The sequence below is a fragment of the Trachypithecus francoisi genome, unplaced genomic scaffold (genome assembly GCF_009764315.1).
Source record: "Trachypithecus francoisi isolate TF-2019V2 unplaced genomic scaffold, Tfra_2.0 Lachesis_group12, whole genome shotgun sequence".
Taxonomy (NCBI): Eukaryota; Metazoa; Chordata; class Mammalia; order Primates; family Cercopithecidae; genus Trachypithecus; species Trachypithecus francoisi.
The window spans coordinates 39,517,478-39,541,703 of record NW_022681457.1 but is presented as its reverse complement, the minus strand read 5'-3'; the positions used below and the strand labels follow the sequence as shown (position 1 = coordinate 39,541,703).

General features: G+C 41.0%; 1 protein-coding gene across 10 annotated transcripts in view; it reads left to right on the top strand.

Moving 5' to 3' along the window:
- The first annotated feature begins 5,544 nt into the window (after positions 1–5,544).
- Positions 5,545–24,226, top strand: part of ZZZ3 (zinc finger ZZ-type containing 3) — a 127,715-nt gene continuing 109,033 nt past the window's right edge. For 4 of the 10 annotated variants that reach the window (XM_033225351.1, XM_033225347.1, XM_033225348.1 and 1 more), the window contains exon 1: positions 5,545–5,819. The gene's annotated coding sequence lies outside the window, so the exon portion shown is untranslated. Of the gene's footprint in view, positions 5,820–6,398; positions 6,484–24,226 lie in introns of those variants that run through there. The other 6 variants (XM_033225341.1, XM_033225342.1, XM_033225350.1 and 3 more) reach the window with 3 other exon arrangements.

Here is a 24,226-nt window from a genome sequence, read left to right as displayed (position 1 = left end):
TGTACTGGGGTTGCCTGAAACTCAGTATACCCTAATGAAACACATCATTCCCCCATCTAAACTTGCTCCTACTTTAGTATTTTCTGTGGTCATCAATAACACCTCTATCTCCCTGATCACCCAAGCCAGGAATCCTAGACTCTCCTTTCACTTCCCACTAATTCAACTACCCAAATCTTAGAGATTCAGCCCCCAAAAGATCTGGACATATACTGTGTTTGGACATGGGGGCACTCATTAAATCAATCATAATGCCATGATAGTGTCCTCAAATAGAAGAGTGGTTAAATAAATTATGCAATCATTTCTCAGGGTTTATTTTTATTTTTTAGAGATGGGGTCCCACTGTGTTGCCCAGGCTGGGCTACAATGGCATGATCATAGCTCACTGCAGCCTCGAACTCCTTGGCTCTCAGGTGATCCTTCTGCCTTAGCCTCCAGAGTAGCTGGGAGTACAGGTGTGTACCACCATGCCTGGCTAATTTTAAAATATTTTTTGTAGAGATGGGATGTTGCTATGTTGCCCAGACTAGGCCTGAACTCCTGACTTCAAGTGATTCTCCCACATTGCCCTCCCAAAGTGCTGGGATTACAGGTGTGAGCCACCATGGTTGGCCCATTTCTTGGGGTTTTTGAAGAATATTTAATGACATAGAAAAAAAGTTCATGATCCAGTGAATTAGGATATATGACTTCATATCAGATTTTATATACAGGGGGAAAAAAACAGTGGTTTCTTTCAGGCAATAGTAAGTAGTAATAGTAAATAAATAATAACTTCCATCCCATGTAGGGGGCTTTGCATCAACTGTTTTCTTTCTCTGGAGTGTTTTTCCCACCTTTGCCCAACTCCTAAATGCATTCACACTTTAGAAGTAGTGAATGCATACTTCATCTCAGATTGGATGTTGCTTCCTCAGAAGTACTTTAGAACATGTATGTACTTTTGGGCATATGGACATATTCTTATAGTGACCTGCACTTTGTTTTTTATATTCTCCAATTTAAAACTTAATTAAAAAGTAAACTTTAATGTCGAAAATGTAAACTTGGGGAGGGCAAAAAGATCACACACAAGGCTGTCACTGCACCCTTGGAGGGTTGCACAGCGGCTGGCAGAGGCGCTCCTCACTTCCCAGATGGGGTATGTGTATGGGGGGCGGGGGACGGCCGGGCAGAGGCGCTCCTCACTTTCCAGATGGGGTGGGGGCCAGGCAGAGGGCTCCTCACTTCCCAGACGATGGGGTGGGCCGGGCAGAGGCGCTCCTCACTTCCCAGACGGGGCCGGGTGGGTGGGGGCTGGGGCGGCGGGCAGCGGGGCTCCTCACTTTTCAGACAGTGGGGGGCCCGGGCAGAGGCGCTCCTCACTTCCCAGAGGGTGTGGTGGCGGGGAGGACGCAGGGCAGAGGCCCTCTTCACTTCCCAGACAATGGGAGGGCCGGCAGAGGTTCTCCTCACTTCCCAGATTTGGGGGGGAAGGGCAGAGGTGCTCCTCACTTCCCAGACGGTGGGGGGGGGCGCAGGGCAGAGGCACTCCTCACTTCCCAGATGGTGGGGGGCTGGGCAGAGGCGCTCCTCACTTCCCGGACGGTGGGCCTTTGGGCAGAGGCGCTTCTCACTTTCCAGAGGGTGATGGGGGCCGGGCAGAGGCGCTCCTCACTTCCTAGATGGGGTGGGGGCCGGGCAGAGGAGCTTCTCACTTCCCAGATGGTGGAGCAGCGGGGCAGAGATGCTCCTCACTTCCCAGACGGGGCGGGGACCGGGCAGAGGTGTTCCTCACTTCCCAGACGGTGGGGCGGTGGGGCAGAGGTGCTCCTCACTTCCCAGACAGGGCGGGGGCCAGGCAGAGGTGCTCCTCACTTCCCAGACAATGAGGGGACTGGGCAGAGATGCTCCTCACTTCCTAGACAATGAGGGGACGGGGCAGAGTCGCTCCTCACTTCCCAGATGGGGCAGTGGCCGGGCAGAGGTGCTCCTCACTTCCCAATGAGGGGACTGGGCAGAGACACTCCTCCCTTCACCGACGGGCTGGGGGCCGGGCAGAGGTGCTCCTCACTTCCCAGACAGTGCAGGCCGGGCAGAGGGGCTCCTGACATCCTAGATGGTGCAGTGGCTGGGCAGTGGCGCTCCTTACTTTCCAGACAGTTGGACGGCCAGGCAGAGGCCCCCATCACTTTCCAGATGGGGCCGCAGCTGGGCAGAGGCGCTCCTCACTTCCCAGACGTATGACCTGCACTTTTCATGAATGGTACTAATCAGTTTCAATTTATGTGATTATATTTTAAATGTCAGCCTCCCTCCCTAGACTGTGGGTTCTGTCCGAGTAGAAACTGTGCTTGCTTTGTTCACCACTGTATCTCTAGCACCTTGTATGGCACCTGGCATATTTGCTGAAAGAAAGAACTACATCAACGATTTTCAAAGTGTGTTCTGAGGTGGCATCTTACCTGCTGTGGTAAGGGATGGAGGAAAATGTCAGCTGGTTGCCTACTCCCAGGTCCTCTTTTATTTGGCTCAAATATTGGATCCTGGCATAAGAATGTGAGTATACAAGAAATTTCCAGTGCTTCAGAAAAGATTGTACAAACTGCTGAATTAGTTGATGTTAATGTATCTTCCTTCTTCAATATTCTGTGATCCTAGATGAAAATAACAAAGGGGGCCAGGCGTAGTGGCTCAGGCCTGTAATCCCAGTACTTTGGGAGGCCGAGGTGGGTGGAGAGCTTGAGGCCAGGAGTTTTGAGACCAGCCTGGACAACATGGCAAAACCCCATCTCTATAAAAAATACAAAAATTAACTGGGCACGGAGGTGCGTATCTGAACTACAAGGGACATGGGTGGCTGCAGTGAGCCTAGACTGTGCCAGTACACACCAGCTTGGGCAACAGAGCAAGATCCTGTCTCCAAAAGAAAAAAAAAGAAAACAACAAAATAACAAAGGCCATGTAGGAATGCATATGTCGTAATTAGGGAGTGGTATTTGCCAGCAAGGTTGGCAGTGGTTCCCTTTTCCAGGAGCAATGAAGCTCCCCTTTCCCAGTCTTAATTGAGGATCTCAGGGCCTCCTATCCCTTTCCACTTGGCTAAGAGTTATTCTCAGGCCTGAAGTTTTTTCTTGGCTACCCTCTTTACCATCCATGAAGTGCTTTCTCCTTATCCTGTAGGGATTCCCCAAAGACCCTACAGTCCAGCCATTTGGGGTTACTTGTAGTCCTCTCCCATTCACATACTCATTCATGCAGTTCCCTTAGCTGAGAATTATCTTTTTTCTCTTCTTAGCAAAGTCATCCTGTAACTTAAATGCCAATCCTTGTAAGAAGCCTTTCCCAGAAGCCCTCCTGCGCTCCCATAATACTTTATTTATGTATCTATATAGAACCTTCTGCAGTTCAAATGGACAAGTTACTTGTTTTATCAATAGAAGAATACAAATAGTGTTACAGGCTGGGTTCCCAGGAAGCGCACTCTTACATGACTAGTGTGCAGGAGATTTATTAGGGAATGCTTTTGGAATCATCACTTGTGGGAGGGAAGAAAAGTTGAATTGGGCAGAAGCAGCTAGGCTTCAATGAAGTCTCAATGGAATGCCTTAGCTGATCCTGCAAGTTGTTCTGCAGGAGATGAGAAAATCCATCAGAATTGTAACAAATGGAGGTGAGAGGGCTGGGCCTTTTATCCCTGCATTGATCAGTCGCTGGATGTGGCCTCTCTGAGAACATTATGACACTGTGACACTGGCGTGCCTGAAAGGGGCTGACAACCAATGGCTTGCTATGGGTATGACTCTTGGCGGCAGCAGCTCAGTTCTTTATTCCTGAAGTGGGGTCTGAAAAGTGCATCTCAAGGCCTATATATATACAAATAGTATATATCTCATAGGATTGTCAGAAGCCCAAAATAGGGTAACATAGAAAAGTACACAGCATTTGGCTTAGCACATAGGAATCAAAAGCATGCTAAGTATGGCTATTATAATAGAATTTGGCTCTATAAGTAGAAAGAGCAAGTTAGGGAAACGTGCTTACTTTTGTAAGTCTTAGTATAGGGCACTAGTATGTTTTATCTTTCCTTTTTTATTTTTGAGACAGAGTCTTGCTCCGTTGCCCAGGCTGGAGTGCAGTGGCGCGATCTCGGCTCACTGCAACCTTCACCTCCTGGGTTCCAGCGATTCTCCTGCCTCAGCTTCCCAAGTAGCTGGGATTACATGGGATAACAGGTGTGTGCCACCACACCTGGCCAATTTTTCTATTTTTAATAGAGATGAAGTTTCACCATGTTGGCCAGACTAGTCTTTAACTCCTGACACCTCAGGTGATCTGCCCATCTCGGCCTCCCAAACTGGTGGGATTACAGGCGTGAGCCACCGTGCCCACCCCCCCCCCTTTTTTTTTGACATACTGCCACCCAGAAACACCGGTATGTTCAATAAATACTTGATGTGTTAATTAATATAAAAACATGTAACCCTTTTTCTTGGAGTAGATGTTACTTTGAACTCAAATCTAAAATACAAAACACCATTTAAACCATTTAATAACTTTTATTAGCAACATAAAAGAAGGCACATGTATTCACTTGCCTTAAAAAAAATAATGTTCCAAAGGAAAACAAAAGTAATGAAGCAGTACTGGACAACTGTCAAAGAAGAGCGCGGGTTAATGGCTTCTACCACTGGATTTTATATTTTTGGAACATAATCTTTATAGCCAGGGAAGGAGGTTTAGCTGTTTTTCCACAGCTCATAAATGATGTTGTTTATCTTCATTAATGTGTGTTGGGCTTCATTTTCCTACATGCTCAATATATTTGGTAGATCTGTTTTGATATTACTGAGCACTGCTTTGTGCCAGGCACAATTCTGGGGATACAGTAATGAGCAAAATAGTTTACTAAGTCCCTGCTTTTAAAAATCTTACATTCTTGGTGGTGAGGATACTGACAAATAAATAAGGTCTGGAAGTTGTAACTGTTATGAAGAAATAAAAGCAGGTAAAGAGTTACAGCAATGGTGCAGGTGTACTTTTTTGGATACAGTGGTCTGGGCAGCCCTCTGAGAAGGGACCTGAAATATGCATCGAACATCGACGAGTTAAAAAAAATCTGAAGGAAATGTTCTGTCAGAGAAATCAGCAAGCGCAAAGGCCCGAAGTGGTTCGAGTTTGCGTCGTGTGGTACCAGCTAGAAAGCCAGAGGTGAACGAGGAAAGGCAGAAGCATCATCATAAATACACATATGGATGTTCTCCTGGCTTGAGACCACAGTGCTAAGGGAGGTGGGGTTTACAAATCTATCAGGAGGCCACAAAGGGTAGGATGAAGCCGATTTCCAACGGCGGAGCTACGAGGACGCTTTTCCTCTGCTAGGGCCAGGTTGGACAATTGCAAGGGATGGACTGCAACCCGCTCTCGGAAGACCAACCTTCGCCCAGGGGCAGGGATGGGCCGGGAAGGGCCTCGGCAGCCCCCGACCCGCGGGCGCTGCACGGGCCGCGGTTACCAGCAGGCGGTGTAGTGAGCGCGCCTGCAGCAGCAGCAGCAGCAGCAGCAGCAACAACAGCAGCAGCAGTCGCCGCCGCCGCCGCCGCCGCCGCCGCCCGCCCGTCCCAACGAGGAGGAGAAAGGAGGGGACCGGAAGGAGCCGCTGGTGCTGCGGGAAGTGGCAGGAGCTGGAGGCGGGGACCCACCTGGAAGCGCCGGGGCGCCGCTATCGAGCTTCCTGCAGCGGTGGCCACCCGAGCAAGTGCCGTGGCGGGGGCGGAGAGCGGCCAAGGCGGCGGCGCCTCCCCAAGTGGCCCGTGGCGTCCGACCCCGCGTGAAAGGTGAGCAGGAGCTCGGGGCACGTGGTGAGGGCCAGACACGGGGGAGGGAGAATGAAGGGGGAGGGAATGGGGGTGGCAAACGATCGGCTTGGGACCCGGATTTGGAGCCAAGTACTGGGAGGGGGTGGGCTGGAGGCGACGACTGCGACGGCTGTGACGGCGAAGCCCCCACGTGGGGCGGGGGTGCGCGCGCACGTGTGCGCGGGCGAAAGGGGGGCGGGGAGGGCTCCTGGGAGGGCGTCGGGCGCGCGCTCGCTCAGTGGCGGCCCACGTGATGGGCACGCCGAAAATCTGTTTGCACGTGACAAGGAGGCCGGCTGAGGCAGCGCGTTGCGCTGTGTTTGTGTAGTATAACCGTGGTAATTGGAGGTTTTTAAGATTGCCGCTTTTCTTCTGTACAAGGGGAAAGGAGGAGACATATGAAGCGGAAAAGACTTCCTATTCGGTGTTTTAAATGTTCACTACACTGTTAGTGAAGTGCTTTTTAAGTTTCGAAATACTGATTTTTTTGCTGTACCGCCATGTTAGAGGAAGCTCGCGAGATGCGAGTGTGTTTGTATCGCGAGATCTCTCGATTCTCGCGGGACCTCGTTGGCAGAGCAGTTGTCCTGGATGGCGGAGCCTTGGGTTCCGGGGGCCTGGGACCCGCAACTCTTTCTACAAGGCAAGTCGTTAGGGAGGGGCCCAGGGCGAGTGCCTCTTGGTGCCGGGATACGTGCTGTATCAGCTTCCTATAGTCTTGAAGGGAATACAGTAACCCCATTGAGGCAACGCTGCCCTCCCCATCCCCCTGCGGGCGCTCCGCCACCTGCAAAAGCATATGCACCCCTCAGCCGGGTCCTTCTCCCCACGCAGTGATAGTTCCACCCTGTCCCACTCACGGGAAGTCCGGAGCCGTGCTCGTGCAGACCTGATGATTCCATTGGATACCGTTCCTCTTAACTTTAAAACGTTCTTGTCAGTTTTTCCCTTGTTGCCATTTTCTAAAGTATTCCAGACCTGTTAACTATTTTGTCGCGTTTTCTGCTGCAGTACCTGTCTCCAGTCTCCTGAAACAGAACTCCTCCCATCTCTTTTCTCTGGGTGTCATTTGCTCATCACCCTGACTTCGTATTTTCAGTAACTTTTGGCAGTATTTGGAGGGCCCATTATGTCTCTGATAGCACCTAAGGTCAGAAGAAAATCCTGCTTTTAATCATTTTGTACGTGCCTATTAACTCAGTTATCGGTAGGGTTTTAATTACCACTGTGTTACTGACGTTGCCATCTTTGATGTTTAGGGATGGTTACGTTACATATTTAGGGTAACAGACTGTTTCATGTGAATTTTTATTTTTATTTTTTTGAGACGGAGTCTCGCTCTTGTCGCCTAGGCTGAAGTGCAGTGGGACGATCTCGGCTCATTGCAACCTCCGCCTCCCAGATTCAAGCGATTCTCCTGCCTCAGCCTCTCGAGTAGCGAGTAGCTGGGTTTACAGTCGCGCTTCACCACGCCCGGCTAATTTTTGTATTTTTAGTAGAGACGAGGTTTCACCGTGTTGGCAGGCTAGTCTCAAATTCCTGACCCCAAGTGATCCACCTCCCTCAGCCTCCCAAAGTGCTGGGATTACAGCACTGTACAGGCGTGAGCCACCGCGCCCGGCCTCAGGTCTACTTTTTAGTAAAGAGCAAACTCAAACTTTGGTATCAGAGTTTGAGCTTTATTTTTCTTAAATGAGTTTGAAATCAATTTAATATTTCTCTCCAATTCCCTAATGTCTCAGAAATCAATTTACAATATACCTTTGTTTTTTCGTATTCTTAAGTAGTGTTTGGATTTTTATTTTAAGTAGTTGCAGTACTAAATAGGGAGTGGGGAGTTAATTACAAAACGAATCAGATGACTAGTTAATTCATTCATAGTTTGTTTTTTAAAACTACAAAAGTTTTTTTTTTTTTTCCTGCACGTCATACAGAGGTATATAGTATAGAGTAACACAGTACTTATTTCAGGTACCACAAAGTTCCATTCCTGAGTCTTAAATCTCTGTAACCAGCCTTTGTGGTTGCTCTGTATCATTCCAGATATTTCCATGTTTTAGTTTAGTTTTTGTTTCTTAAATGAAGGGGAGAAAGTGTTGTTTTAATGGGGTGTCAACACAACGTTGGCAATCAGTAAACATTTTTTAGCCAAATTAAATTTTTGTTTAGTGGTATGTGCCTATTTGTCAAGACTCATGTATGCATACTTAGATAAAAAGCAGATTTTTTTGTTTGTACTGATTTTTTTGGTAGTATAATCTTGTGAAAATATCACAAATGACTTATTTTTGCAGTAAAGTTGATTTATTGTGCTTGGTAGCTTTGCACAGAAAGTACATGTAAAACAATATTTAAATAAATTAATGTTTTATCACTTAGTTTTATATTTTTATGTTTAATGTTTGTTACATGTTTAACTTTATATATTATATATTCTAAGCTGTAACCTAACTATATAGGAGTTTTTCAGATGTTTTAAAAGTTTATCAATGTGATTAAAATGGTAGTTCTGACCCTGCAGTTTAGTGATTTCAATTGGAGAGTGGTTGACATATCAGTAGTTGGTACAAACAAAGGTATATATGCTTGAAGTTGCTAAGTGGCTATCATTTTGTAAGTGTTGTTTTTGTAATTTCCCCCTTAAACCTACCAGTAATAATATTTATCAAACCAGTCACACAAGAAAAGTGTCCACTCTTTGGGCAATGTGGTTTTTTGTTGTAACAACGCAAGTAGAAATGTTGAGGAATAGAAGTGAGCGTTGAGAGATATGATGTTGGAAAGAGGAAAAGGGGATGTTGGGAGTGTAGAGGTTGATGTTGAAATGGAATTGGACAAGTTGAGGAGAAAAGAGGAATGTAGAAGGTTGACAGTGAGTCAAGAGCCATGGTCCAAGAATAGTTAGGCTCATAATAGTTGGACGACAGCCGAGTCAGTATTTGAGGCAACTTTCTCCTCATCTTTTTTTAAGACAGTTCTGGGTCCGTTCACAGAATTGCTAGATATTTCCTGTCATAAAAGTCAGCAGCTTAAGGTGATACTTAATTGAAACCTTGTGAATTCTTTACTTTAGATAAAGCTATTCAGTTAAATAACATTTGTCAAGTACATTTTATTATTATTTTTAGTAGTAGAAAATTGTGAAAGTGACAATGAGTTTGAAGGTCACAGTTCTACAATGACCTTTGCAAAGGTATCTGCATAAATTTAGCTTGGTAACTCGGCCTTCAATAGTCCACGTACATCTGAGCTATGAAATAATATATGTTCCTTACTCTTAGGACTTTTGTTTTATAAACTTTTCAGTAGTGGGTCTTGGGAATTACCAGTCTTTTACAGACACGAAATTATTTGTACTTGGTAGAAATATACTGAGAAAAATCCAAGGAAGAGGAAAAATGTGTTTTTACATGGTTTGTTTTTGCTTGAGTAAAATTTAAATAACCAAGAAATTTAATTTTCATTTTTCTCAATTATTATAGTCATATAAATGATGAGAGCTAATGAACTTCAGTGATCAGAGGAAATTAATAGCAGTGATAATATGATAATACTGATTTGTTCTCACTTGAATTTTCCTTAAGGTCTGACACTATGCCAGTTTCCACAAACCTGTAACTTTAAGTTACCTTAAGCTGGCCTGGTGGCTCACGCCTGTAATACCAGCACTTTGGGAGACTGAGGTGGGAGGATTGCTTGAGACCAGCAACAACATAGTCAGATCACGTTTCTACCAAAAAACAAAAAAAAAAAACAAAAAAAAAAAACTGAGCGTGGTAGTGCATGCCTGTAGTACCAGCTACTTGGGAGGCTGAGATCGGAGGATCGCTTGAGCCCAGAAGGTTGAGACTGCAGTGAACTGTGATTGCACCATTGCACTCCAGCCTGGGCAACAGAGTGGGACCATGGGTCAAAAATAAAATAAAAACACCTAAATTTCATATGAAAATTCAGTTTGGAGTTGCCTACAAGGAATAGTTGCTAGAAGAGTTTCATTTTTGTAGTAGTATTTACTAGAGATTTGGTGTATACTCTGGTGCAAATTTCTGTCGTTAATGCTCTGATAACTACTATAATTGTACTCTGAAAACCACTCTCTGAAAGTCCAAAGTCTTGACTTGATTATTTTGTTTGACCCTTTGCTTTTCACTTTTTCTGTTTTTCTTTTCAGCTGATCTTTCTCATTTATGTAGGTAATTTTTGTCTTATTAGAGAGGAGTGAGTAACTTGCCCTGAGGAGACTATCACTTTGTGATTAATCAAACTATTCAGGTATTATTATTACTGTTGTTTTTGGAACTCCAGTATATTTGTAAGATAGAGTCAGTGATTCAACTGACATTTATTGCTAATGACCTCAGCCATTTGAAACATAGCAGAAATCCTGGACATGAAAAAATCTGTAAGCCTTCAAAATGACTGCAAGCAAGTATAATAAGCCATTAGCCTTTATTAGGAAACAACTAACTGGAAGTAGTCCGCAGATAAAAATCTTCAGTGTTGGCCATTGGAGTTAGGGACATTGGCAGCTGAAATGACATCTTCAGGGGAAAAGGAAGAACTATTAAAAAGTAGGTGAAACTATGGTAGAATAGTGTTTTAAGGCCATTACATAAAGACATACACTCCTATAATCATTAACTTCTGAAGGAATGACAGTATCATAGAGCATCCTAGTAAGTTGATGTGTGACAATGATGACTTTAATAATAAACCTTTATTCTGTGTATTATGTTTAAGGAAGTAAGAAATTGGTGTCTTTTGAGATTGCTGTAAAAGTAAACATTTTCAAAACTCTGTTAATTAAATGTTACGTTTCAGTTTTCTGGAAAATTTACTTGTAGATCTCTCCTTATCAGATGATACCAAATAAAAATGGTACTGTTGTGTGTGGAACTTCCTTTGTTTTATTTTATTATTTTAACCTATTTATCTTTCTACTTAATATTTCAAGGAAACTCCCAAACAAGACTCTGTTATATTTAATATTTGATATCAGTAATGAACAACCAGTTGCCTAAAGATTAGCACATTTGCTAATGAAGAAAATAGTAAAGCAGATAATTAGAATTAGTAAATGACCTATGCATATGATTCAGTTGTATAGTTTTGAATCCTGGTATTGAGTCTATTAGCCTAAGTGTCCTAAGGTGCCAGGTTTTTGTAGTGAGTTTTCTTTGTTGCATTGCTGGCCTTCTCTGTCTAATTTAGTATGTTAATTTAAACATTATGCTTCCATTAGTGGTAAAGTAGATAGTCTTTGACTTGTGTATAAGGTGTGTGTATGTATTTTAATGATTTTGAAAGCTGGCTTGAGGAATTAGATCTTGGGAATTAATAGAATTGTTATTAGAATTTTGATATATTGCTTCCATTATTTTAATGTATATTTTTTACATATTTGTAGGTAAAAACATTTACTTTGATGTCCTGCTTTTTAACCTACTGTTAGGTAACACTTTCCCATTCTCACAATGCATCTTAATAACTATCATTATAAATGATTGTAAAATATTCTGTGCAGTGAACATATCATGTTACCCCCCATGCAAAGAACATATTTATACACGTTTCTTGTATATAGTATTATCTGTCTCTTGTGTATTGCCAGAATTGATTTTTTAGGTACATGTTAAAGGCTCTTAAAACATACTGCACAATATTAATGAAAAGGGATAAATTTGTATTCTCTTTCCAGTGGTTGTTACCCTTTACTCATCAACACTTAACGTTTTTTATAAAGGTTTAATGGGGATGTATGACATATTGTGCTTTATTTCTTTAATTACTGAGGTGAAGCATGTTTATAGATGTATTTATCTTGTGATCTTTGAAGATAAATAGATGTTAACATTATTGCAGTCAAACATCTTTTTGTTTGTTTGTTTGTTTTGAGATGGAGTCTTGCTCTGTTGCACAGGCTGCAGTGCAGTGGCACCATCTCGGCTCACTGCAGCCTCTATCCCCCAGGTTGAAGTGATTCTCCTGCCTCAGCCTCCTGAGTAGCTGGGACTACAGATGCATACTACCATGCCCAGCTAATTTTTGTATTTTTGTAGAGATGGGATTTTGCCTTGTTGGTCAGGCTGGTCTGGAACTCCTGACCTGAGGTGTGATCTGCTTGCCTCGGTCTGCCAAAGTGCTGGGATTACATGGGTGAGCCACCGTGCCCAGCCCAAACATCTTGATATAATTTTGTTCTACTGATTTTGTGAAATTCCTCCCTTTTTAGAACTGTAATAAACAATATTGGTTTAATTCTGTTTGTTTAGTTTTTCTAAGTTAGATTTAAATAAATTTAAGTTTTTACCTCATCTGGCATTGGTGTGAAATGAGAATTTAAATATTTTCCTCCACATTGGTAATTTTCTCAAGTCGTTTAAATAATGCTTTATTTAATTTTTAAATTTTTCTCATTTTTTTGTTATGCTTCATTTTTACATTTTAATCATTTTTATTTTAAATAGTTTATTTTTATCCCAGTCCTTAAAAACATTCATATTATTTTTAGATGATTCTATGATATGTTTAATATATTTTGCCTTGGCTTTCTTATTGTGGTGTTTGTTTCCTTATTTATTTTTAAGATTACTGTAAGTTGAGAATAATAAAGCTTATTTTTTAACAAAACAATGTTTTATAATTCCTTTTCTTGTCAGCCAAAATTTGAAATAAGATTTTTCCATGCCACATAATTTAGTTGCATTCAATGAAAATTTCCCCCTTCTTGAACAGAGATAAAATATGAAACTACTTAAAAGTACTATGCTGGCCACAGTGGCTCATGCCTGTAATCCCAACACTTTGGGAAACTGAAGTGGGAGGATTGCTTCAGCCCAGGAGTTCGACACCAGCCTGGGCAACGTAGTGTGACCTCATCTCTACAAAAATTACACAAAATTATCCTGGTGTGGTGGCTTGTGCCTGTAGTTTCAGCTACTGGGGAGGATGAGGTGGAAGGATCCCTTGACCCCAAAAGGTTGAGGCTACAGTGAGCCCAGATTGCGCCCCTACACTCCAGCCTGGGTGACACAGTGAGACCCTGTGTCAAAAAACCCCCAACAACAAACTGTAAGGAGAAAAACTACTTTGGCAGATTTTGGGGAATTAGAGAAATTAACTTCTAAAATTAACAGTTTAGGATGTATGCTTAGAGTGTTAAACAGCAGTATAGAACTTGATATCATATACCTCTAATATATTAAAATTTTTCATTTAAAGCTGTAGCACTTGGGTTACAGAATCACAGTAACTTTCTTCTTCAAATGTTGAGATAGCAGTATGATACATGTACTGAAATTTAATAACACAAGACATTCAAGTAAGCTTTAGGAAGGTATCTATGTCAAAGAGAGCGTTTTTAATACTGAAAATGCTTACTGTTTACTATGATGCCTTTTTTTCTGTTATGAAATAATTTGTGATCTCAAAATAATTGAAAAAAGGTATTTATGTTTGTTTACATTTTGAAATTGTGATGGCTGCAAAGCTGTTAATTTTATTAAATGGCTTTAATGTTTTTTGTTCACAGATTTTTCTGGTTACAATAATGCTAGTAAAAAAAGCCAGATTAAGTAACTCTGAGTGTGAAAAAATAATAAATATTTGGAAAAAAAAAAGTGTGTCCTGTGCTTAAAGAACACCTACAGAGAATTGAAGATGAACAATTCTATGTGATGTAATTTCCTTCTATCTTGGGTTATGGTGAGATTTAAAGGGATTGGAACATAACTTACACCTTTTTTGCTATTGAAATTTGCTGCCCCATAAGAGATGAGTTGCTTTTTCAAAATGTCACTGAAATGGTCCAGGAAATAGAGTTGCTTAATTATATTCTGGCACTATTTACCCTCCTTACTAGTTTTTAAAGTTTTCTTTTAATTGGTCGGAAGTTCAAGGAAAATAGATCCTGCCATTGTTACACACTTTCCCATTGGAAAGCAGATTGATGTGTTTCATAAATAAAACGAAATAATGCTTTTAGGTGGCTTGGCTGTATTATAGAGGGAACTACCAAGATTATTTCTCCTGGCAAAGGGGTGTGTGTGAGATTTATCCACTGATAGCCCTTGAAGAACTTTGTAATACTTTCTCTTTTATTTACTTTTTTTATTTCCATAGATTATTGGGGATGTAATACTTCTGTTTTTTTTTTTTTTTTTTTTTTTTCTGAGACGGAGTCTCGCTCTGTCACCCAGGCTGGAGTGCAGTGGCTGGATCTCAGCTCACTGCAAGCTCCGCCTCCCGGGTTTACGCCATTCTCCTGGCTCAGCCTCCCGAGTAGCTGGGACTACAGGCGCCCGCCACGTCGCCCGGCTAGTTTTTTGTATTTTTTAGTAGAGATGGGGTTTCACCATGTTAGCCAGGATGGTCTCCATCTCCTGACCTCGTGATCCGCCCCTCTCGGCCTCCCAAAGTGCTGGGATTACAGGCTTGAGCCACCGCGCCTGGCGATACTTCTGTATATTAACTCTCCACTCCCCACCCCAAACCTATAATTCTTACCTGAACTGTCTTCACCGTATGTAGATTTTTATGGTGTTTTTGCAGTAATTTTTTTTTGTTTTTTTTTTTTTTTGAGACCGAGTCTTACTCTTTTGCCCAGGCTGGAGTGCAGTGGCATGATCTTGGCTCACTGCAACCTCTGCCTCCTGATTTCAAGCAGTTCTCCTGACTTAGCCTCCTGAGTAGCTGGGACTACAGACATGCACCACTATGCCTGGCTCATTTTTGTATTTTTCGTAGAGATGGGGTTTCGCCATGTTGGCGAGACTGGTCTTGAACTCCTGACCTCAAGTGATCCGCCCATCTCGGCCTCCCAAAGTGCTGAGATTACAGGCGTGAGCCACTGTACCTGGCCAATGTGTCTTTTCCTAAGGAGAAATCTCTTTTTCCTTCTTTTAAAATAAAGGTAAATGCAATTAAAGTCTAGTACACGTAGAAAGTTCTCATAAATGTACACCTCAGTGAATTTTCAGTGTGAACACACTGGTGTAACCGTCACTAAGAGGAACACTGTCAGAACTCCAAAAACTTCTGTGTTTATTCCGGTCATTAATGGTCCCTAGTTGCCACCCCCCATCAAGAGAAACCACTTTTGATGTCTAGTATCATAGAATTATTTGCTTTTGAGCCTAGGATTTATACAGTTTGTATTGTTTTTGTATTTGGCCTTTTTTACTCAATGTTATGTTTGTGAGATTCAACTGTTTTATTGTGTCTTCATCCTGTTCTAATATGAGTAACCTGAGAAATCCTATAACTCAACCTGATTTGTACCTGGAGATCTCAACACTTAGACATTTTTCTCATGGCATTCATAGTTTTCAAGAACTCCTAGGAGGGGACATCAAATAAAAGACTTCTTTGTTTTAGACTCTGTGGTAGCCTTCTTTTGTGTTTTAATGCTATTTGGGTAAACAGTATATTTAAAAATTTTTGTCACTGATGGCTTATGCAGTACCTCAGTTGCTTTTGTTTTGTTTTTTCCTACTTAAAAATTTTGTTTTAAAAACTATAGTACAGGATTCCTGGCCAGCTAATGGCCATTTGGACTTTTATCTTATGAGTTGGTAGCTTTCTTTTCATTCTTTGAATTCCTCAAGCGTGATTCCCATTCTAATTTTTATGATACCATGTAGTATCTTCAGTTATTTCAAAGCATGTTGTGAGCCTCCCCACCAAGAAAAAGGTTCCAATTTAAGTTTAAGCCACTTTACTTTCAAAATACTTACATTTATGAACAGTACAATTTTTATGTTCATGAACAGTACAACATTGTGATGTGTAGATTATAAAATCAAAAAGGCTGGTAAAATATTGGGAATCAACTAAGAGCCTTACCAGATTAACCCCTTTCAGGCTAGCTTCAAGTGTAAAGTGCAACTTTTTTTGTGTATGTGTGTGGCAGAGTCTCACTCTGTCACCCAGGATGGAGAGCAGTGGCGCAGTCTTGGCTCACTGCAAACTTCAGCTCCTGAGTTCAAGCGATTCTCGTGCCTCAGCCTCCTGAGTAGCTGGGATTACAGGCGCCCACCACCACGCCTGGCTAATTTTTGTATTTTTAGTAGAGGCGGGGTTTCTCCATGTTGTCCAGGCTGGTTTCGAACTCCTGACCTCAGGTGATCTGCCTGCCTCGGCCTCCCAAAGTGTAGGGATTACAGGCGTGAGCCACCCTGCCTGGCCGTAAAGTGCAGCTTTCTTCTCATGAGTTCTCCTTTTGTATTTTCGTCCCATTTCACTTTCTTAATTTTAAGGAAAGTCATAGATTTATGACTGTATTCCTGCACATAATTTTTCTTTCATATAAGTCCTATGGTTATGATATGCCTGGATGATATGTGCATATAATTAATATAAAGGCTTAATTTCCTTTATAAGCGAATTTTGGTTATTTCAGTCAGTAAGTGTTAGGGCCAGAATATTATAAATGGCAAATAGTTGTTGAAATTAGATATTTTGGTCATGATTAAGAGTAATGTGTATGCTTAGCAGTCCTGTACTTCAGTCATCTTTTATTTGCTGAGATTTTGTGGAAATTAGATGATTGTAAAGTTTTAGCCTAATTTCTAAAAAAAAAATCGTTTGTTTTTTAATTTGGAGAGTTTAAATGTCTGACTTGGGGGAAACATCGTCATGCCATAGGGAAACATTATCTCCTGAAGAATGGGGGAGAGATTAACTGACTTTTGTAATGGTTATAGAGTTACTTCTAAATTTGAATAAATGCCATTCCTACCTAGTGAACTAGTCAGAGCATTTTCCAGTTTGACCTAAGCCAAGCACACAGGTAGCTACTTCTCTTTGTTTATTTAGGAGAATGTCACCAAGGATCTTTTGATTTATTTGTAGATACATGGCAGTGGTTCTCAGTATCATTCATCATAATCGCCTGAAAGTTACTTGTTTTAAATAATAGATTGCTGGGCTCTGCCCTTAGAATTTCAGATTTAGTAGGTCAGGAGACCACACTTTGTAGCACTACTTGGGTATAGTCAGGGTATCTGCATTAAAAAACAAAATGAACAGACAAAAACCCCACAAGTGATTCTGATACATATCCTAGATGAGAACCTTTGATCAATAGTTCTCAATACAGTATATGGTTCTGGGCATAGCAGCAGAGCATCACTTGGGAATTTTACAGATGCAGATTTTCTCAAACTCGAGATGGAACCCAGATATCTGTGGTTTTTTTTTTTTTTTTTTTTTTTTTTTTTTTTTTTTGAGACGGAGTCTTGCTCTGCCACCCAGGCTGGAGTGCAGTGGCCAGATCTCAGCTCACTGCAAGCTCCGCCTCCCGGGTTTATGCCATTCTCCTGCCTCAGCCTCCCGAGTAGCTGGGACTACAGGCGCCCGCCTTGTCGCCTGGCTAGTTTTTTGTATTTTTAAGTAGAGACAAGGTTTCACCGTATTAGCCAGGATGGTCTCGATCTCCTGACCTCGTGATCTGCCCGTCTCGGCCTCCCAAAGTGCTGGGATTACAGGCTTGAGCCACCGCGCCCGGCCATATCTGTGTTTTAAACTAGACCACTAGAGGATTCTGGTGTGTGCTAAAGTTTGACAGCCATCCTTGTAACTTTATAGTTCCCTGGCACCTATCAGGGAATTTACTAGAAATTCAGATTTCACACTGCACTCCAGACCTCTCATATAACAGATTCTGAATATCAGAATCTCATTTTACAGTAGTCTCTCCTGCACTCTTATCTTCAGTTTTGCTTTCCTTGGACTGAACATATTAAATGGGAAATTCAAGAAATAAACAATGTTTTAAATTGTGTGCCCTTTTGAGTATCCTGATGAAATCTCTTATTGTCCCTCTGGTCCTGCCTGGGATGTGAATCATCCCTTTGTCCAGCGTGTCCATACTTTGTATGCTTCCCACTGGTTAATCACTTAGTAGCCATCTCAGTTATCAGACTGAAAAAACATAGTATATATCCAGTTTGGTACTATCCTCAATTTCAGGTATCCACAGGGGCGGGAGAGAGGTGAAGGGGAGCGGGGGCATCTTGGGAATGTATCGATTGTGGATGGGGGGAGGGAACTACTGTAACTAGATTCCAGGTGGTTTGTATGTATATTGAAGATTGGAAAGAGCTGCTTTAGGTGATTTTAAAAACTATTACAAAAGTAGTACTAATAACTAAAATTTATTGGACATTTGCTGTGGGCCATATACATGCTAGATACTCTGTTCATTATCATTAGTACTCCCTACAACCTTATACAGAGGGTTACTGTAACCCTCATTCTATAAATAAAGCAAAGGGGTTTAGTATCGTGCTTGGTGTCACACAGGTGCTAAATGCAGGGTTTGGGATTTGAACCTCAGCACTCAAACTGTGGAGTTTTGGAGTTTGAGGTGCTATCTTCATATGTATCTTCAGTACCATTTGTGTTTATATATGTCCGTCCTTGTTCCAGTGCCATAGATTATATTCTAATGAATTTTTTTGGTATCACATTTTACAGTGACATTTGAATTTTTTTTCAAGTCTTATATTCACCAGAACAATCAGAAGTGGAAACAGCTGTGGTTTGAATACTTTGGTCTTGTCAACCTAAATAACACAGGCTTTCTATACGAAAATGATGTTTATTTGGGAATAGGGCATTGGAGTGGGAATATTGTTGCTATAGTAAACCATGTGCATATACAGGGAGGTAAAAGAAGACAAAAGTTTTTAAAGGAAAAGTGAGGAGGATTTCCTAATTATTTTGAGATAATTATTCTTGGCTGCAAGGGTCAATAAGTAAAGTGCCTCCATTCTGAGGTTGGACCGGCAGTTGCTGGGCAGATGTCCTCATAGAAGTTTAAAACCACCCCCCCAAAAAACAACAACAACAACAACAACAAAAAAAAAACAGAGTGTTGCTGTGCTTCCCAGGCTAGATGTGAACTCCTGGGTTCAAGCAATCTTCCTGCTTCTTGGGTAGCGGGGACTACAGGTGTGTATGTACCATGCACCTGGCTTGTTTTTTTTTGTCACGTTTTGTATAAGGTGGTAGTTTTTGCAGAATCTTTTGTGATAGTTTTTATCATGCATTACCCTCATGAGAGCCCTTCCTTCATGGCCTTCCCTGGCTGTTTGTCAGGGTGGTTTTTGTTTTGTTTCATTTTGTTTTGTTTTATTAAAAAACAAAACACTACTACTACTCCAGTTTGATTCTGATAATTTTCATAGAAGTCTGTTCATCAGGGTGTTGTTAACCATCCAGACTCTGTTGCCTTAATAGATTTTGTTTTTGTGTGTAATTTCAGTAAGGCAACTCTTAAACTGGTTAATGTTTGTGGTGAAAATTTGCATGCTCGGCCAGGTGCAGTGGCTCATAATGCCTGTAATCCCAGCACTTGGGAGGCTGAGGTGGGCGGATCACCTGAGGTCAGGAGTTCGAGACAAACTTGGCCAACATGGCGAAACCCCGTCTCTACTAAAACAAAAAATTAGCCACACGTGCTGGACTCCCAGCTATTCGGGGAGGCTGAGGCAGGCGAATCACTTGAACCCAGGAGGCGGAGCTTGCAGTGAACCGAGATTATGCCATTGCACTTAGCCTGGGCGACAGAGTGAGACTCTGTCCCAAAAAAAAAGAAAAAAATTTTTTTGCATGCTGTTATGTTCTAGAATTGTATTGGTTTAATAAAGAGGATAACAATGCAATTCAGTATCTGGAGGCCCCCATGTACTAAAATTATGCTTTGGAGTTTGATTGAAGTAAAACATGGAGATTTGCCTGGTAATAGACCTAAATACTGGTATTAATTTCAAGGGAGTAATTTGGGGTGGGGTCACAACATTTATTGTATCAATAGGTTTTTGAGAGGAATTTCTTAATCATATTCTTTTTAAGTGCATAATTCAGTGCTTTTTAGTAAAATTACAGTGCCATGCAACTATTACCTCAATCCAATTTTAGAACATTTCTGTCACACCAAAATGATCTCTTTTACCTGTTTTAAGTCATTCCCACCTTCAGCCTATTACAGTTTTTTTTTTCTTTTTTTTTTTTAAATCAGCTGGTGCATTTTAGAAGTTCTTAGTAATAAAAGCTACCTATAAACTGTAATGTATAAACCTTTTTAAACTTTTAAGAAACTGAGAGGCCGGGGCGCAGTGGCTCACACCTGTAATAGTAGCTCTTTGGGAGGCTGAGGTGGGTGGATCACCTGAGGTCAGGAGTTCAAGACCAGCCTGGCCAACATGGACAAACCCCGTCTCTACTAAAAATACAAACATTAGCCAGGCGTGGTGGTGGGCGCCTGTAATCCCAGCTATTCTGGAGGCTAAGGCAGGAGAATCGCTTGCACCTGGAGGGGCAGAGGTTGCAGTGAGCTGAGATTGCACCACTTCACTCAAGTCTGGGCAACAGAGCGAGACTCCATCTTAAAAAAAAAAAAAGAAAAGAAAAAAAAAAACTGAGAAAGTTTAATGCTATTCTAGCTCTTAATTTCTGTTTGCTTACATCAGTTTAACTTATTGATAGGATTTAAAGTGATGTGAACAGTAGTGTTTAGGGCTAGGAAATGTTCTTTCATTCACTTAATGGACCATTCACAATCTATGTAACGTATAAAGAAGAAGTGGGGAGAAGAGAAAGAGAAGATAATTAAGAGAAACTTAATATCTGTAGTTCCATGATGATATTGACAACCTCAGAGTTCTTGTCTGTGGTGGTTATTTGGATTCTGGCAAACTACTGTGTGTTTCCGTTGTCTTGATCTGAATGCCTCTCAGGAATGACACTTTCTTTTAAGAGCTTTGTGTCTCTACAAGGTATGTATTTTAAGAACTCTGGGGATGAATAATCACACAGTGTGCTTATTTTGGATATGGTTGTGCATAAAGCTTTTTTTTTTTGGTAGCACAGAAATATCTGAAGAATATGTTTGGCATAGTTTGATACAGTTTTTGGTTTTGATTAATTAAATAATTCACTAATAATAAAGATGATCAGAGCTTCTGATAAATTCTTGTTTTTTTTTGGCAGTTTAATCTCCTAAAAGTTGAAGAGAATTGCTGGTATGAAGTTGATTCTTACCAAAAAGGAAGAACACTTAGATATAGAATTAACTGTTATTGAACATCTGTTTTGAGCAAATGGACTGTTTTTATAGTCACTTTTTTGTGGTGTAGTAAAAAGAACATGTACTTGGAATCAGATAGACTTTGATTTAAATCCTGGCTCTAGCACTTATGAGCTCTAACTTTTTTTTTTTTTGAGACAGGGTCTTGCTCTGTCGCCCAGGCTGGAATGCAGTGGTGCGATCATATGAGCTCTGTAATTTTAAGCAAGTTACTTATTTCTAAGCTTTGTTTTCCTTATTATAAATAGATATGGTACTTTCTATGTATATAGAGAGTATATAATGTACTTGATATAAAATAGATGCTCAGTAAATGCTATTTGTTAGTTTATTGACGTGGAAACAGAGGCTCAGAGAAGTTTGTCACACAGCTAGTAAGTGACAAATATCTGATTCCAAAGCCCGTGCTTTTCCATGCCTCCCAGCTAGAAATTGAAATGATGGGAATCGAAAGGTAGTGATCATTCTATGCTGGCTTGGAGTTTATCTTAGATAGCAATTCCCAGAAAAGCAGGTTTCAGAAAGTTCAGAAAAGAAACTGGTGATGACCACAGATAGTTTAAGCAATCAATATTGATAGAAGGCTCTTAAAAATAAAACCTGTTATTAAAATTTCAAAAAAAAAATTCCACTGGGGAAGAAAAACATGAGTAATCTAAAGAAATTAATATGACTTCCTCATAAGTAAATTTTTTCAAAAGAAAAACATATCAAGGATACCCATTAGCCGGGTGTAGTGGCTCATGCCTGTAATCCCAGCACTTTCGGAGGCTGAGGTGGGTGGATCCCCTGAGGTCAGGAGTTTAAGACCAGCCTGGCCAACATGGCAAAGCCCTGTGTCTCTACAAAAAAATACAAAAATTAGCCGGGCCTGGTGGCAGGTGCATGTAATCCCAGCTACTTGGAGGCTGAGTTAGGAGAATCACTTGAACCCAGTAGGTGGAGGTTGCAGTGAGCCGAGTCACGCCATTGCACTCCAGTCTGGGCAACAGAGCAAGACTCTCAAAAAAAAAAAAAAGAAAAAGATACCCATTTAACTAATTGTATATAAGGTTAATTTAAAAAATCATTTGACTTATTGATAGGATTTAAAGTGATGTGCACAGTAGTGTTTAGGGCTAGGAAACATTCTTTCATTCACTTAAATAGACCATTCACAATCTGTGTAATGTATGAAGAGGAAATGGGTAGGAAAAAAGGAAGATAATTAGGAATGTGGGTAGGCTAGATAGAGCTGTAATATAAGAATATAAGAATATAAGCTAGATAGAGCTGGAATGAGGTGAGGGTTATAAAAATGTTTAAGGGCAATAAAAAGGGCTAGTTTCCGCCAAATTCAAAGCGACATCAATAAGGAAGAAAGAAGCCTTTTGATTAGGGAGATAGATAATGAGAAATGCCCAACTTCTGTTTTATGTGTAGGAGAATGGTTTTCATACTGGAAGGGAGATGGTTAAGAAAAAGCTGTTTAAAGACGAAGTTTTATTCCTTGGTATGTTACATGATAAAGAGCATCTACTTTCGTTAAAGAAATTTAGAGCTCCAATTCCAGTAAAATACTTAGAACAATGAAGTGTCAGTTTGAGTTTATTGATGTCAGTGGCTGCTTTTGGTTGTAGAGCTGTTTACAATGTTTGCTTTTCTAAAATATTGAGTAATTAAAATCATCAATGTAAAAATTTGTCTTCAAGTTCAACTTATATATTTTCTTATTCCATTAACTAGCACATTAATTATAAACGAAGAACACTTTTTCTGAGTGAGGGAGGACTTTGATTCATAGCCTAGTAATTATAATTGAACAGATTAAGTCTCCCTTAAAATATCCTTGGGTAAAATGGCATCTATACTTGTTTTCTTTTCCTGGAATACTCTTCTCAAATATTTTCATGGCCTGTTCCCTTCCTTCTTTGGTTCAAATGTTACCTCAGCTAGAAAGGTTTTCCCTGAGGGAGTTTTTAAGGGACATCATTTACATAGACTTCAATGTGAATGGTGCTCATTGGTGTGAACCTCATTATACTACCTAAAATAGTATCTTCTTCCTTCACTTTCTCTGGTTTTTCTTAATAGTAATGATCATACCTGATATTTGTTTGTCTCTTCTAAGAATATAAGATCCATGAAGGATGGGATTATGTTTTTTCTGCTGCAGTTATTAGAGCTTGGAATGATGCCTAGTTCATGGTAGATGGTCAGTGAATACTTGCTGAATGAATGAATTTATTTATTGTTTTTTTTTGAGACTGATTTCAACACATGAATGGGGACACTTTAGTCCATATAAGTATTTATCTTGTTACTATTTTTTGAGATGGAGTCTGGCTCTGTGTCGCCCAGGCTGGAGTGCAGTGGCACGAGCTTGGCTCACTGCAACCTCTGCCTCCTGGGTTTAAGCGATCTTCCCACCTCAGCTTCCCAAGTAGCTGGGATTACAAGTGTGCACTGCCACACCTGGCTAATTTTTATATTATTAGTAGAGGCAGGGTTTCACCATGTTGGTAAACAGGCTAGTCTTAAACTCCTGACCTCAAGTGATCTGTCCGCCTTGGCCTCCGAAAGTGCTGGGTTTACAGGCATGAGCCAACATGCCAGAATGCATGAATTTATACAGTAAAGTGTTGGAACAAGGTTGTGAGCCCTAGGAACATTGCAGTGTGAATGTTAGCTATTACCAGTACTACTGCTGCTTAAGTACATTCCCTATATTTATACATTTGATATACTGTTTTATTTTTAAGCACTATTCCTTGTGGAGTAAATTTCAACAAGTAGGGTTTTCCCAAATACTTTATTTGTTTTTGAGATGGAGTCTTACTGTGTCTCCCAGGCTGGAATGTAGTGGTACAATCTCGGCTCACTGCAACCTCCGCCTCCTGGGCTCAAGCAATTCTCCTGCCTCAGCCTCTCGAGTAGCTGAGATTACAGGCGTGTGCCACCACACCCAGCTGATTTTTGTATCTTAGTAGAGACTAGGTTTTGCCATGTTGGCCGCCTGCTGGTCTCGAACTCTGATGGCAGGTGATCTGCCCGCCTTGGCCTCCCAAAGTGCTGGAATTACAGGTATGAGCCACCACACCCGGCTTCCCAAATACTTTAAAACTTTAAAATTTTATATTTTCTCTAGCTTTGTTGAATTATAATTGGTAAATATTAAAATTTTAAATTTAATAAATGAGACTTACAGTGAATCACAAATTTTCTTAAACATTCCAGTATTCTTATTAACTATGCTAAATATTCTTACACTTTTAAACTTAAAATCATAAGTGTGAAGTCAGTTTCTATTTTAAAT